Here is a 15,441-nt window from a genome sequence, read left to right as displayed (position 1 = left end):
TGATCATTTTATTAAAGAACTGAGAATGTCATTTTTCCCACACAAGCCAAATGTGAACTCTTCAACACACAATAGCCTAAAGTGGTTAACTATGTGTGGGTGAATCTGATGCAGAAATGTATTCTTTAAGAGTAGGCATGTGTTGACAGTTCATGTGGAAATTTTTATGAACGTCCGTGAAACATTATACAAACATTTGAGATCATTGTGATTACTAATGAACTCTCAGCGAATATGCAATGCTTTTAAGCAGCCCTCAGAATAAATATAAATTATTTAGAAAATCAGAATCTCAATTATCTCTTTGTCCATCCTAGGGTAGAGCCTACTGAATTTTAGATTTTTTTTTCAATTATTATATTTCCGGGTCATTTAATGTTCAAAAGAAATGAATTTATTTTCATGTTTTTGTTGTTGTTGTTGTTGTTAGAAAAAAAATAAATGCCCTGTAGGGATTCTAAAAGCAAGGCTTAGCTGAGCTGTAACACCATATGAATACAACCATTTGGCTTCCCAAAACGGCTTCATGAAATTTGACAATTCTCCGGTTTTTATTTTAAGAATAGTCTTTCACTCTGATGAAATTGAGAATTTGAAGATACAAGTTTCATAAAACAAATTACACTGCTTGATCTTCTAATAAAGTAATATGATAATACTTAGTAAATGATTATACAAGAATATCTAAGCTTTTGAGACATTTGCTAAACCAGACCAGACCCATCATATAAAGCAATTTTTATTTAAGCCTTTTGATGTGGGACAATTTAACATATCCAGGCACATAGCTAAGCAAGATATTCAGGGATTTAAAGAATCAGGAATTAAATCCAGGTTCTGTTTTACCTTAGAAAAATCACTGAACATATTCTCTAGTGCTCCTTTTCCAGGTTGGAGTAACATATAATAAAAACATGCCTAACAAAATATTCTTACACAATACCTCGCTATTTTAATATTTATTTATTTTTTGAGATGGAATTTCGCTCTTCTCACCCAGGCTGGAGTGCAATAGCATGGTCTCGGCTCACTGCAACCTCCACCTTCCAGGTTCAAGTGTTTCTCTTGCCTCAGCCTCCCAAGTAGCTGGGATTACAGGTGTGCAACACCACGCTTGGCTAATTTCATATTTTTGGTAGAGATGGGATTCCACCATGTTGGCCAGACTGGTCTTGAACTCCTGACCTCAGGTGATTCACCTGCCTCGGCCTCCCAAAGTGCTGGGATTACAGTCAAGAGTTAGTACACCCAGTCTCTTACTATTTTTAAATATTGTGTATTTAAATATAATATTCTAAGTTAACACTTCGTATAGTTTTTCAGTTTGTGCCAACTTAAGGAGATTCCTAAAAGCTTCATTTTTCTTACTTTAAGTACTTTAAACAATTATAGGTTGTTACCCAGAGTCTGAATTGCAAGGTAGTTGTCTAGAAGTTTTGGAGTATTAGAGAAGGCTGGCAGGAAAGAGAGAAGGAGAGGAAACTGTATTTGAGGTCTATATCTCACCTTGTAGTATACTTTCTTCAGCTAGTGGGTGATATGGTTTGGCTGTGACCCCACCCAAATCTCATCTTGAATTGTAGTTCCCATAATCCCCATGTCATGGGAGGGACCTGGTCATAAGTAATTGAACTGTGGGAGTCTTTACTTCCATGCTGTTCTCACAATAGTGAGTGAGTTCTCATGAGATCTAATGCTTTTATAAAGGGCCTTTTACTCGGCACTTCTTGCTGCTGCCATGTGAAGAAGGATGTATTTGCTTCTGCTTCCACCATGATTGTAAGTTTTCTGATGCTTCCCCAGCCCTATGGAAACCGTGAGTCAATTAAACCTCTTACCTTTATAAATTACCCAGTCTCGGGTATGTCTTTATTAGTGGCAAAAGAATGGGCTATTACAGTAAATTGGGACTGCAGAGAGTGGGGTGCTGTTACAAAGATACCCAAAAATGTGAAAGCTGCTTTGGAACTGGGTAACGGTCAGAGGTTGGAACAGTTTGTAGGGCTCAGAAGAAGAGAGGAAAATGTGGGAAAGTTTGGAACTTTGTAGACTTGGGGGGCTCAGAAGACAGGAGGATGTGGGAAGGTTTGGAACTTCCTAGAGGCTTGTTGAATGACTTTGACGAAAATGCTGATAATGATATGGACAATGAAGTCTTGGCTGAGGTGGTCTCAGATTGTTGCGAACTGGAATAAAGGTCACTCTTTTACTTATATCTATTTGTTTTCAGAGGTATAAACACACTAATGACCATTCATATCGAATACTTATATTATTTGTGATTAAATAGCCATATTACTAAAATAGTATTTGTAAATAAGTGTTTGATCAAATGAAAATTAAATGTTATATACTGTGTTGCTCTCTAGAGGAAGGCCTCCTCATATCTTTATCAATAAAGAAAACACCTTTTTCAATTATAACTTGTCAACTAGTGTAATTGTAAATCTGTGAGATTCTAGCAGTGTCAAAATGTTTCTGAAGTTACTTACTGTTATAACTCCCAACAGCTCTCCAACTTTATCTCATTGAGAAGCCAGAAAATATACTGAAGTCTCTTTTGTTAGTTTGGTTGGCTGACTATTTGGTCCTCGGCAAGTTTTGTTACCCGTAGCAAAACTCAAGGGTCATGAATAAAGCCAATTTGGCACAGTACCATAGTTTGGTCATTTCTATGGGAAAATGTGTTCTGCTGTTCAACCAACTAATTTTAAAACAAATGTTGGTAATGCAACCATGAATAAAAAGAGAATACTTCATATTAATTTAAACCCTGTAATTTTGCATTAGCTACTGTTATATTGAGTCTTATGGTGTCCCACTCAAGATGCATATTTTTTATTAGGATGCTTTCCCTTGAAATCTAGGATGGAAATTTGTCATTTTTCATTCACTCTTCATCTCCTCCCTTCCTCCCTTCTTTCAATCAGTATTTATTTAAATTCCACCTTAGGTCAGTCACTGTATTGTAGAAGATTTTAGATACCCCAGGCTTGATTTAGAAACAAAATGTAAATCATTTTTCTGTTGACTTTCTAAGTTAGCTTTTTTCTAATATCTTATCCTGATACCATACAATCCCTAAATATTTCTAAAATTCTAGACCTGAAACTACTAAATTAGCATTTATGATTTTTTTTAAGTTTTATTATATATTTATTACATGTAATCAATATCAACTGTAAACACAAATAATTAGGTCATTGATGCATTTTTTCTATATCTCTTTTCATTATGTTTATATATGTCTTTATCCAATTTTAATCAGAGGGCAAACATAATTTTGCATGCCAATTTTTCATGTAACATTACTTTGTAAGTATTTGCAATGTTGTGTTTCACTGCATCACTCATAAAGAATACATAAAGTTCTGTCTAACTAATGGATCATAATTTATTTTTCTCATTTTTGACATGTAGTTATCTATTTTTTAAATAGAAAACTATCCCCCAAATAGTAGCTTAAAACACAGTTGTTTGTATCACAATTCTATGGGACAGGAATTCAGATAAGATACTTCAGGGACATCTTACCTCTGCTCCTAAAATGGGTTGGACCTCTGTTGGTATTACTCAAATGGCTGAGGGACTGATTCATATGTTTGACTTGTGACTGGGGTCATATGTCTAATTCCTTGGTTCTCCTCTATGTGGATTCTCCTCCTAGCTGGGGCTCCCTTTCATCATGGTGGTTTCAGAAGCTTCAAATTTCTTACAATGTAGCTGATTTTCTCCCAGAAGAAGCTGTCACACATGCTGAAGAGTAGGACTAGAATTGGCACAGTGTTGCTTCTGCCACATTGTATTGGACAAGGCCATCCCAGATTCAAGGACAGATGAAACAGATTTCCCTTCTCCATGGTGAACTAGCAAGTATATACACAGAAAGAATGAGCTGATGATGTCCATCTTTGAAGATTACCTGCTACATTCGCACTATCCATTTGCCAGCGATCATCCTTGTCTGCTTTGGTTGACTGAATTTTGCTCCCTCCCTAGCCTTAACTCACAATTGAACCCATTCATCAGAAATCCCAGAAAACCTGACATACCAAGAATTTTTTGTAGCTTTTTAGAATAACTCTACTGAAGGTTTGTGGTGACATAAGTGACCATATCACTAAGCACACAACATTTTATATAACTGATTCATATTTTCTTTACAGAGTCTTTCCCTATAATGGAATTCAATGGAATTCTTGTACCAACTGCCAAAATGACGATTTTCCCCCCATGACATTGCATATGAATGTAGCAGCTTCACAGCACACTTGCCAGAACTTAGTAGTGGTAGTTGGTTATTTTGTAATGTTTTATTATGAAATAGTACAAGTACCTATGAAAGTAGAGAGAATCATATATGGCATGCTTTTATAGGCGTCACTCAGCTTTAAGAATTATCAACTCATGGCCAACCTTGCTGCATCTGTATCTTGTCCAGGTACTAGCTACCCTTCCACCACTTCTCTGGTTATTTTAAAGCAAAGTGAAGATATCACATAATTTCATTTGTAAATTCTTCAGGATGTTGGTACTAAACTTAAGTGGATAATACTAGCCCAAAGTGGACAGTTATCACATCTTGGGCCCACTGAGCCTGTTCACAAATAATAGTAGCAAAAAGAAACCATCCGCTGCCTAGAGCTGTGATCATAAACTTAGTTATTTACTCTGAATACAAGGAAAAGTGAACTGAAATACAGATATTCTCAAACTCCTGCCTAGTGGTAAATAGTTCAGTCAGGAGCCTTAAAGAAACAAAATTAGAGGAGCACATCCATGGAAGACTGAGGGAGAGGTGATGGATCAACCTATAGAATTGGGCATAATGGAGGCAAATATTTGTGTTTCATGTGAATGCATATGGCAGAGATGTTCTTAAAAGTTACACGGATATTCTCAACCTAGTACTGTGAGCTCATGAAGAATATGTATGTGCTCCTTCTCAATAAGCTTGACCATGCTACTGCCACTGCTAAAGGCCTTTAACTTACTTGTCATCAGCAGAAACAGATTCTGATCACTCAATATGGCAGCATTCCTCAAGGTGACTGTCAGCCACTGTGGCAGTTTTGCTATGTCAGTCCCTTCCACCCTATATGAACAATGATAAATTCTTACCGGGTGGATCTTTATTCTGCACTTAATATTTATTTGTCTTTCAATTCTGAAATGCTGCTACTATCCTCATTACTTCAGGGCTCAACAGGATGTCTTAGTTATCAACATGGAACCCACACGATGTTGCTTCAAACCAGTGAACTTTATTTTTATGATGAAGAAGCTGTTACAATAGCCCCAGAATATATTTACTGGTCTTAACATTTGTTCCTCATTTAGAAGCAACTGGCTTAATAGAATATTGGAGGGTCATCTAAGGTACCAGCCTGGGATTTAGGCTCTGTCCTCCATAAGTTGGTGTATGTGCTGAATTAAGGACCATCATCAGATGCTGTGCCCTCAGTAGTGGAACGTATGGGCTCCAAAAAAGGAGTTAAGTATGAACAGCCTCTCTCATCATCATATCTTATAACCCAACTATGAAACTGTTTATTCAAATTTGCATAGTCATGTTCTGCTAGATTTGAGATTCTGTTTTCCATGTTTCGAGCAGTGGATTCTTCTGCCAGGGTACACACTTCAGGCTCTGTTAAACCTGAAGCTCTGACTACCACCTGGTTTGTATGAATTCTGAAAGGCAGATAAAGTATATTCTATATTGGCACAGGTAACTGACCTTCATGCACTTAGGGTTGCTATTATGCAGTAAAGGTAGATAAGAATAGTTTCAAACCCAGTGTCTTCCTAAGGGCGTCTCTTCATACTTCTGGGCCCTGTATCCTGTAACCAGCTAGTTTTCCATGTAGGGAAATGGTATTTAGAGACATAATAATGGTGTAAGTGATGCTCACTGCTACTCACTTGATCATGTCTGCAGTCTTTTTTTACTCTAGGAAAAAAGTCATGATCTTCTTGATACTTTCAACTCAAATTCAAAATTACTTGTATTTTAATTAACTTCCATTTTTATTTGTATCTCCTTTCTCCTCACAGAAAACCCAAGATGTAAATGACACCACATAATGATTGATTCACTTTATCTCATCATTGCACATAACAGTCTCTGAGTAACACTACTAGCATTCTTATAAACAATACAATTAATGAAAGCTGCTTATGATTTTTCCCCAGTACCCTTTTATTTTTTGTCTTTACACTACCAGGGAAATTTTGTCAAAAGCTTAGTTACGGGTTTAAACCACAGAAAATAATTGCTCCCTGTGTGGTTTTGCCAATACAGCATACCTTTTGGTTACTTTTGTTTCATTTTGCTTTAGATTTTAGGTGTTGATTCTGTTTATTTCAACTTAACTTGTTTTTATAAATTATGTTTGAACATTTTAATGAATCCAAAATCCAATATTTACGAGAAGGCATATTTTTGATAAGTCTATCTTTAGTTCTGTCTCCTTCAGTTTGTTGTTGTTCTCCTCTGTAAGGTAACGCCTTTTTTTAAAGTTTACTCTTTAATTTTTTAAGATAAGAAAATCATATGTATATTTGTGTATATGTGTACAGATATAGATAGGTAGGTAGATATTTAGAAAGAGAAAGAAGAAGAGAGAGAAGGTGTATTCCCATCTCATTCTTAAATAGTGAATAGCAGTAGAAGTCTTGTAAGTACAAATTTGGAGATTCTTTAACAAATAACTTTTGTTTTCCTTTTACTGAAATGAATTGTTTCACACAATTACATCTTAGGCTGGTGCATATAAAGTGACAACTCCTATTTTAAATAAGAGATAAAGAGGGTTTTTGAAGCCCACTTCTCCTTATATAATTTAGACCCCATTTTTACTTTTAAATGGTAAAATATTCTATTTTTTAAAGAGAAAAACTTTGAGGTCCAGATAAACTCATTATTTGACAGACTAGGCAAAAATGACCCACATATGAGATCAGTAGGTTTTCATACTGGGAATAGGTAAAATTTACTCTGTGGTTTGCTTCAGTATTCACTGTTTCCACAGATACTGCTGTTAATGGCTTTGAACATAAGTTATTATAAAATTCTGAATCATGGTATACAATGATAATAAAGAAGATTAGAAAGCATATTTAAAGCTACTACTTTAGATAAGGCATCCTGAAAAGCACTGTGCAGAGGAAACACCGGGGATAGAATAATAGTCCTTGCTTTAAAAGAACAAAGAATAGAATCCTTCAGTTGATGAGATAATGTGTCCAAACAGCATAAGACCACTTAGAATGTATGTGAAAATTTTGTTATATAAGCTGAGAGAAACACAAAAAGGCTTCACCTTTATTTTCCCCAAAGATTATTTTTTTCAGTTGATTATTTTTAATGCAAAAACTCTTCTAATTTTTAGAATTGGTGTTCTAAATAGTAGTTTTTCAGGAAAGATCTCTTTAACATGTCATGGAAATGCTAAAAGAGAAAATATTATGACAGTGACGTTAAAATTTTTTAAATTCAGATAAGAAGCAACAATTTTATATTAATATTACTATTTTGAATGTGTGAGGTAAAGGACATTAAGATAGCTAGAAAGAATAATAGCATATGTATGGATAGGTCCCATGTGGGAGTTGATGGACAGAGGTGATAAGGGAATATGATATAGAGGAGGAAGGGTAGGATAGGAATAAATTTGCAGTAAGAGATCGGAGAGGCACAGATACAGTCAGCTAGAAAGATAGATCAGAGAGAGAGACTTAACTCTGATATATAGTCATGCCCCACCAACTTCTCCATCTTTGATTCAGATACTTAGAAGAGAAAACTATTTTTTAGTTTTGAATTAGATGAAATGAATTATAAAGTGGGAAAAGTTCATAGTCTCATTATGAAAGCTGTGAATGAAATCTAAATCACTGTCCTATTTTTCGTTACTGAGTAAAAATTGCCATTTTTTATTGAGATATAATATGGAAACAAAGAAAAATTATAAGTACTTTGGCATAATTCAACTGATAATGGCATTTTATTAAAATTAGTAAGTCAAACATTTCTATACCCCATAGTTTATCACTGTAGACATTTGGTAGATTTTCTTTCAGGACATCAGATGATGTTCTTTGTATATGTATGTGTATGTTTCATTGGGATTATAATATATAGTTTGTATTTTAGTTTTTGCTTTGGTTTGTTGTGGTTGGGTAACACAATCATTTCCAATGTTAAAATATAATTTAAAACTATTGTTTTAATGATAACATAGTGTTCCATAATGTCTTCTTCCTGTGTTTTTATTTTTCACCTTTATAGATAATGCTAGTAGTAATTAACTTGTATGTAAATGTTCCCATTAATGTCTTATAATTTTATTTTAAAAAATCCTAGAAATGGAATTACTAGGTCAAAATTATGACCAAATTATTTTCTCCATTCCACCCTCACTCCCTTATCCATCTCTTTCTTTCTTTCTTTTCTTTTCTCTTTCTTTCTTGCTTTGTTTCTTTGTTTCTTTTTCTTTCGCTTCCCTTTCTTTTTTCTTTCCTTTCTTTTTCTTTCTTTTATTTCTCTTTCTCTCTCTCTTTCCCTCCCTCCTTCCTTCCCTCCCTCCCTCCCTCCCTTCCTTCATTCCTTTCCTTCACTCCTTCCTTCTCTCCTTCCTTCCTTCCTTCTCCTCCTCCTTCTCTCTCTCCTTTCTCTCTCTTCCTTTCTTTCTTTCTTTCCTTCTTTCTTTCTTTCTTTCTTTCTTTCTTTCTTTCTTTCTTTCTTTCTTTCTTTCTTTCTTTCTTTCTTTCTTTCTTTCTTTCTTTCTTTTCTTTCTTTCTCTTTCCTTTCTCCTTCCTTTCTTTCCTTCTTGCTTCTTTCTTTTCTTTCTTTCTCTTTCCTTTCTTTTCTTTTCTTTCTTCATTTCTTTATTTAAGTAAGAAAGAGATTTCTTGAAAGAATATTGTGTAGTTCACAGAATAAGAGTGTTATCTCCAGGAGATGATAATCAGAAAAAAATCCCTATGACCTTGGTGGCAGAAATAAATGAAGTGTTTCTTATTGGATGGCCATTGAAAGATTTGGTCCTAACTGCTTCCTATCCCTATGTGCCTCCGTTTAAGATCCATGTTCTTAGAAAAGAGACTGTATTTGGCCTATGTTAGATTATGTTCTCTGCATATGGTAGAATATTTTTCAAAATCTTAGACTATAGAGTGAGGGGTATTTCTCCCAAATAAATGATGCCGGTCAGATAAAAAAACATCAGTTATATTCAACAACTATAATCAAAATGTCAGTCAATTACATTCAAGTATCTGATTTGAATACATGTGTGCCTTCTCCAACATACAAGTGATATAATCAGTCATTCCACACCTTAACTCTCTCCTTAGAAATAGATAACACCAAATCATAATCTACTTCTATATCCACATGTTATAAAGTCAGCTTTCTGCCTCCATCATCAATGCAGTTTTCTTGCAATATGCTGCTGGAAACTCTTTATTTAAATGGTAAAGGAAGAAACTACAAAAGTCGATTAAAAACTATGAAAGGCAAGGAACAAAGAGAAGAAAAGAGAAATAATTTTTTTGCAGCTTCCCCCATTTTTTATGTTACTATCAAGGCTCTTGATACAAAATGGTACTCTTCCAGAAAAATTGATTCAATTCCATTAGGAACATGCAAGAGGGCCTATTTGTGTACTCTAGTTGGCAATGTATATTAAAAAATATCTGGCAGACAAAAATACTATTGCTCCACTCTAAAATATTTTGTTACTAATATGATTGGAAATTTTTCATAAGTTTAGTGTATATTTGTAAAGTTTTAGTGAATGAACGCAATGCCATTTGCCCAGTCTTTCTGTTGGAGCATACTAAAAATATCTGCAACAAAGAGCAAGTATCAGCTTAGAGGACTACTCTGGTTAGCAATTAGAGAATCAAATACACACACACACACACACACAAACACACACACAACCACTTACAGGTGGTTAGTCATTCCTGAAATATTACATATCTAATCTGTATTTAACCTCCTGTAGAGAGTAGTTAGCTGTTACATAAGATTTATTACATAATGTTATAATTACCTGACTAAAAGTAAGGACAAGTATTTTTAAAATTACAAATAAATTTAAAGAGAGGCTGCACAGTATATTGGTAAATTCAAAGGTACATAAAATTAGAATTTTTTGGTGTCTGAACTACGCCTTAGAAGTACATGAGGCACATTAGGAAGCTGAATTATGGTATTATGTACTGTTTCGTAAGTCTTGCTTGCAAGTGACCTAAATTCAACAGTTTCCAAGTTGCCTGAGAGAGGCAGCTTCGGAAGGCTGGCAACATTACAACCCAGGAACACCCTGAGCTGTGGGAGAGTTACACCAATAGGTCTAAAAAGTCTTGCTTTGGGTAGGCAGGTGGGTGGGAGGGTGAAGAATTGTAAATATGGCCAGAGTCTCATTGTTTCTGGGAGCATACCCTGAATCAACGCAATATTTTCCTGGAGTTGACATTCCTCTTCATATGCCTCCAGGTTATCAATCCTTAAGAACCTGAAGCCACAGAATGACATTTAACTTTGAACTTTGTGTTTAGTGAAGCAAGTGTTAATGAGCTATGGTAGCTAAGATAATAACTGCAAGAACATTAACTAGCATTCTTGCAGTTTCCACAGAGGGTGGTGAAGTTACCAAAGAGCAATATTTCACATTTGATCAGAAGCTAATTGAAAGATTCCTTCTGGCTTCAAAGCAACCAACAGTAATGAAAAATGAGGGATTTAAATAGAAAAGCGAATCTGAGGAATTTAATAGCTGCTGAAAACGTTTAGACTGAAACATCATTTTTAACACATTGTTTCTTTTCATTGAACTCTGAGAGCATGGTGTCTGTACTAGTATTGTGGCATTTCCCAAATACTGGCATATATTATACTATAATCTCTTCCCACTGGGTGGTAAGTTTTGTGAGAGTAGGGTCCAAGGTCCATGAAATATTTACCTTTATAGTCACTGTTACATTTCAAAAATGTCCTGATCCAGACGAAGAGATGAGCACCGTATTTATTAATGGCTATAGCATTAATAAAAACAAACTGAAGGTTTTTTCTGTTGTTTGTTTTTACCAATTTAACTGCTTAAACTTGTGAGTAAAGTAGTTCATAAAATTCAAAAAGCAGTATAAACTTCGGAAATCACCACTCTTACATTTATACTTGAAGGGTAATCTGTGGAATTATATGCATTTGATTCCAATGTAACCTATATTTTAATAAATAGGGCCTGACATTTTAATTTTTTTGTTTCAAATATTTCACAATAAATTTTAAAAGGAATTTGAATATACAATTTTCAAGGCAGCATTTTCCCAAATATAAAGGATTTAGCTGCCATCTTTGTACTTTCCTGGGTTATAAAGAAAGATAACATTTGGAACTGGAGATTTTGAATTAGGTAATCTGGTCTTCATAGCACTAATCATAAATTAGGTGGGTACTTAATTTTAATTTCAAAGCATGTGTTACTGGTTCTAACGTGAAGGGATTGGTAGTACTTTGAGAAGGGTGAATAGAACAAATTGGGAAAAATACAGTCCTAGTTGTGTATCAACACTCAAGTTTTCTTTTTTTTCCCTAAATTATCACCCTGTCAAAATTAAATGATCAATTCACAGGAAAATTGAAGTCTAGTTAATATAGTTCAATACATTTAGAGTCTCTGATTTTCTGGGTGTATTATTTCTTCAATAAACATTATAAAATGAAAAAAATCCTATAATATCTTTATACTGAATACTATTTGCTTATCTTTACTATCGCCCCAATGGTAGTATTGAATAATTCTTGTTACTTCTTGGCCATTTTGTTAAACAACAACTTTTCTTTATTTTAAATTCTGTAACACAGAATTTTATTTTTTAATTTAAGCAGAATATCTGAAATTATTTTTTGCCTGCTACCTGTATCTTTTTGTTCTACTTGTACTAGTGCTTCAAGCTAAAGGTCTATCTCACATTACCTCTAACTAAATGGTCTTGTGTGAGTGAACTAGGACTTTATAACTTCAGAGAACAGTATAAGAGAAGGGTAAAGAACAGGATAACAGAAATTCAGAAGGAAACAGATTGTTCTCCCTGAGGGAAAAGCAAAAAAAATTTGCAAAAGAACTGGTCTCTTTTTTTAATCTCTGGGATGAAAATGGTAACCATAGAAATCATAATAAAACTTAGGCTTCCTTGTCAAAGAATTTCTCTTGGTGAATGACAGCCTCGATACTCTTTTTAAATCTTTGACCTTATCACCCTTCCCAATATTTTAGAATCTCTTGAAAGAATACACCTGTGCCATTCATGGACTAGAAATTGGGCCTGAAAATTTAAACAGAGCTGAAAATTTGAGGTGTCATGAAGACAGAATATGACATTTAAAGCACAACAGTCAGCTTTCTATAGAAAATGAGAAGAGCAAAAGAAAGGGTGGAGACTTGTTCCTCACTAGTATAGCTAACAGCTATGTTCTTTCTGTTCTCAAAGCATAAAAACCCTCTGACTAGTTTAAGAGAAAACTTGGTCAAGGAATAGAAACATTGTTTATGAAATTTAAGAAAATAACTAAGCAACCAGGACTTAAGAAACAAGGAGATAAACGATAACAGCAATGCTTTTAAGGTAGTGAGAATTTACTTCAATGACATTTAGCTTTGGGTTTTCATTTACCAAACATTCAGAAAGAGAGAGGCTGATTGGATCAGTTCAAATCTGGTGAATAATCCTGCATCAATTATCTGTGACCAATTCACAAGTTCAGGAAGGATGAATAAAACCACTGAAAGGAACCTCTCCTGTCTGCGTTGGAGACAATTCCCAGAGGAAGGCTAAGTACGGTGTCAGGTCCATCATTTTAAAAGCTGCTATCACAATATTCATACATTTAAGGCCGATGTTCAAAATTACCATGCTCAGAGCATAAATTACTAAACAGACAAGTATAGCAAAGTCAGTGACCCCACTGCTAAAGATACTTATTTGTTTATCCAGTGATTAATTTATTTATACATAGAGCATGCATTATAAAATAAACACTATGCTATATAATTAGGATACAAAGATGACTAAAATATAACCTTAGATTTCAAGAGTGTATGGTTTTAACAAAAGAGATGAAACAGGCAGGAAGTAAAAATAATTAACCGTAAAAGTCTTCAGTAACAAGAACAACTAAAGATACTAAGCAGTGAATTTAAGGAGAATAGAATGTAAGTTTTGTGTATTCATCTTATTCTAAGTTCAGTGCAACCAGGGACTGCACAGGATCCATAATTAAAACAAGCATAGCAGGGCCTGCCTCTTGTCATCTGTGTCTGTGTTCATGCGTTCACATGCTGTGTGTTTCCCGCTTCACTCTGTTTCACTCATGCCATTTTTATTTTTTTGAATGAAAGGCCTTCATTTTCACAATAGATTTAATTGTCCTCCTGAATCCCCCTCTGATTTTCATAGCATGACTACCAACAGTTTTCTGGTGCCTAAAATTCCCCCTGTTGTGGCATCCTACCTGCAATCCCTGAAATGAATGACTGGTCTGGTGATGACACAATATTCACATTTTTTTCCACAGTTTTGCTCAGGGCTTCACGTGGCTAAGAAAAAGTAGAATAAAAAGGAGGATTCTTTTCTCTCCTTTTTATATCTAGGACTATACCTACCTAAGGCCCACGCATGGGTCAAGGGAAGTAAAAGCTGAATTAATGTTTTCGCAAATATGGTGTTTTCATTGTAAAAAGTTATTAGGCCTGTTTCTAGATTCTGCAATTAGAAGTATAAATAGAATATAACAGGTTTGCGTGTATGTGCAATCATTTGATTACATTTAAAGAGGAGTGTTCTATATATTTGAAACCATGCAGCTAAGTACTTTCATATTTAAACACATGTATATAGACTTAGTAATAATTTTATATCTGCCAAGCAATTTCTCTGTGTAACAAGAAGTATATACTTTTCTTAAAATGTGGGCTTATGTAAAATTATTTTATGTAAAAATTATTGCCTACCCTGATTTTAAAAGAATAAATAGTTCTAGTTAAACCATGTGTAAATTATATGTAAATGAGAGTTTTTGTAAAAGGAATTGAAAATATGACTGTTTTAACTTTCAAAGTAAATTTGAAGTGAGGCTCAGATGAGGATTGGGAGCAGTCATATCGTATCCAATATGATAATCTCCATCAGTCAGATAAATCAGTTATTTTAGAAGTTCTCAGTTCATCTTTAATTTGGGGGACCATCCATGAATAAATATAATGGATAATTATGTAGGGAAGACAGTACATGTAGGGCTGCAGAGACTTGGTCTGGAAGTCAGACTTCAAGAAACTGCGTAACTTCTGTGTCTGTTTCCTCATCTATGAAAAACAATAATGGTAACACCTACTTCTAAAGGTCCTTGTGGGAATTAAATAGAATAATACATAAGAAGTGCTCAGGACAGTGCCTGACATATAAAATGTGGCTGTGAGTGTAAGCTATGATGACTATATTCTGTGAGGCAAACTAAACAATATTTAGAAAGATTATTTTCTTCCTTTAAAAAAATTTTATTTTAGGTTTGAGGGTACCTGTGAAGGTTTGTTAGATAAACACATGTCATGCGAGTTTGTTGTACATATTATTACATCACCCAGGTATTAAAACTCAGTACCCAACAGTTATCTTTTCTTGTCTTCTCCCTCTTTCCACCCTCCCCCATCAAGTAGACCCTAGTGTCTGCTGTTCCCTTCTTAGTATCATCAGTTCTTACTATTTAGCTCCCACTTATAAGAAAGAACATCTGGTATTTGGATTTCTGTTTGTGCATTAGTTTGCTGAGGATGATAGCCTCCAGCTCCATCCATGCTCCACAAAAGACACAATCTAGTTCTTTTTGTGGCTGCATAATGTTCCACGGTGTATATGTACCACATTTACTTAGTCCCATCTGCCATTGATGGAAATTTAGGTTGATTCCATGATTTTGCTATTGTGAACAGTGCTGCAGTGAACATTCACATGCATCTGTCTTTATGGTAGAATGTTTTATATTCCTCTGCATATATATGCAGCAATGGGATTACTGGGTCGAATGGTAGTTCTGCTTTTGGCTCTTTAAGGAATCACCCTACTGCTTTCCACAGTGGTTGAACTATTTTACACTACACCCAACAGTGTATAAGGGTACTCTTTTCTTTGCAATCTCACCAGCATCTGTTGTTTTTTGACTTTTTAGTAATAGTCATTCTGACTGGTCTGAGATAGCATCTCATTGTGGTTTTGATTTGCATTTCTCTGATAATCAGTGATGTTGAGCTTTTTTTCATGTTTGTTGGCTGCATGTATATCTTCTTTTGAGAAGTGTCTGTCATGCCCTTTGCCCATTTTTTAATATGGATTTTTTCTTGTAAAGTTTTTAAAGTTCCTTATTGATGCTGGATA

The sequence above is a fragment of the Theropithecus gelada genome, chromosome 6 (genome assembly GCF_003255815.1).
Source record: "Theropithecus gelada isolate Dixy chromosome 6, Tgel_1.0, whole genome shotgun sequence".
Taxonomy (NCBI): Eukaryota; Metazoa; Chordata; class Mammalia; order Primates; family Cercopithecidae; genus Theropithecus; species Theropithecus gelada.
This window is presented reverse-complemented; position numbering follows the sequence as displayed.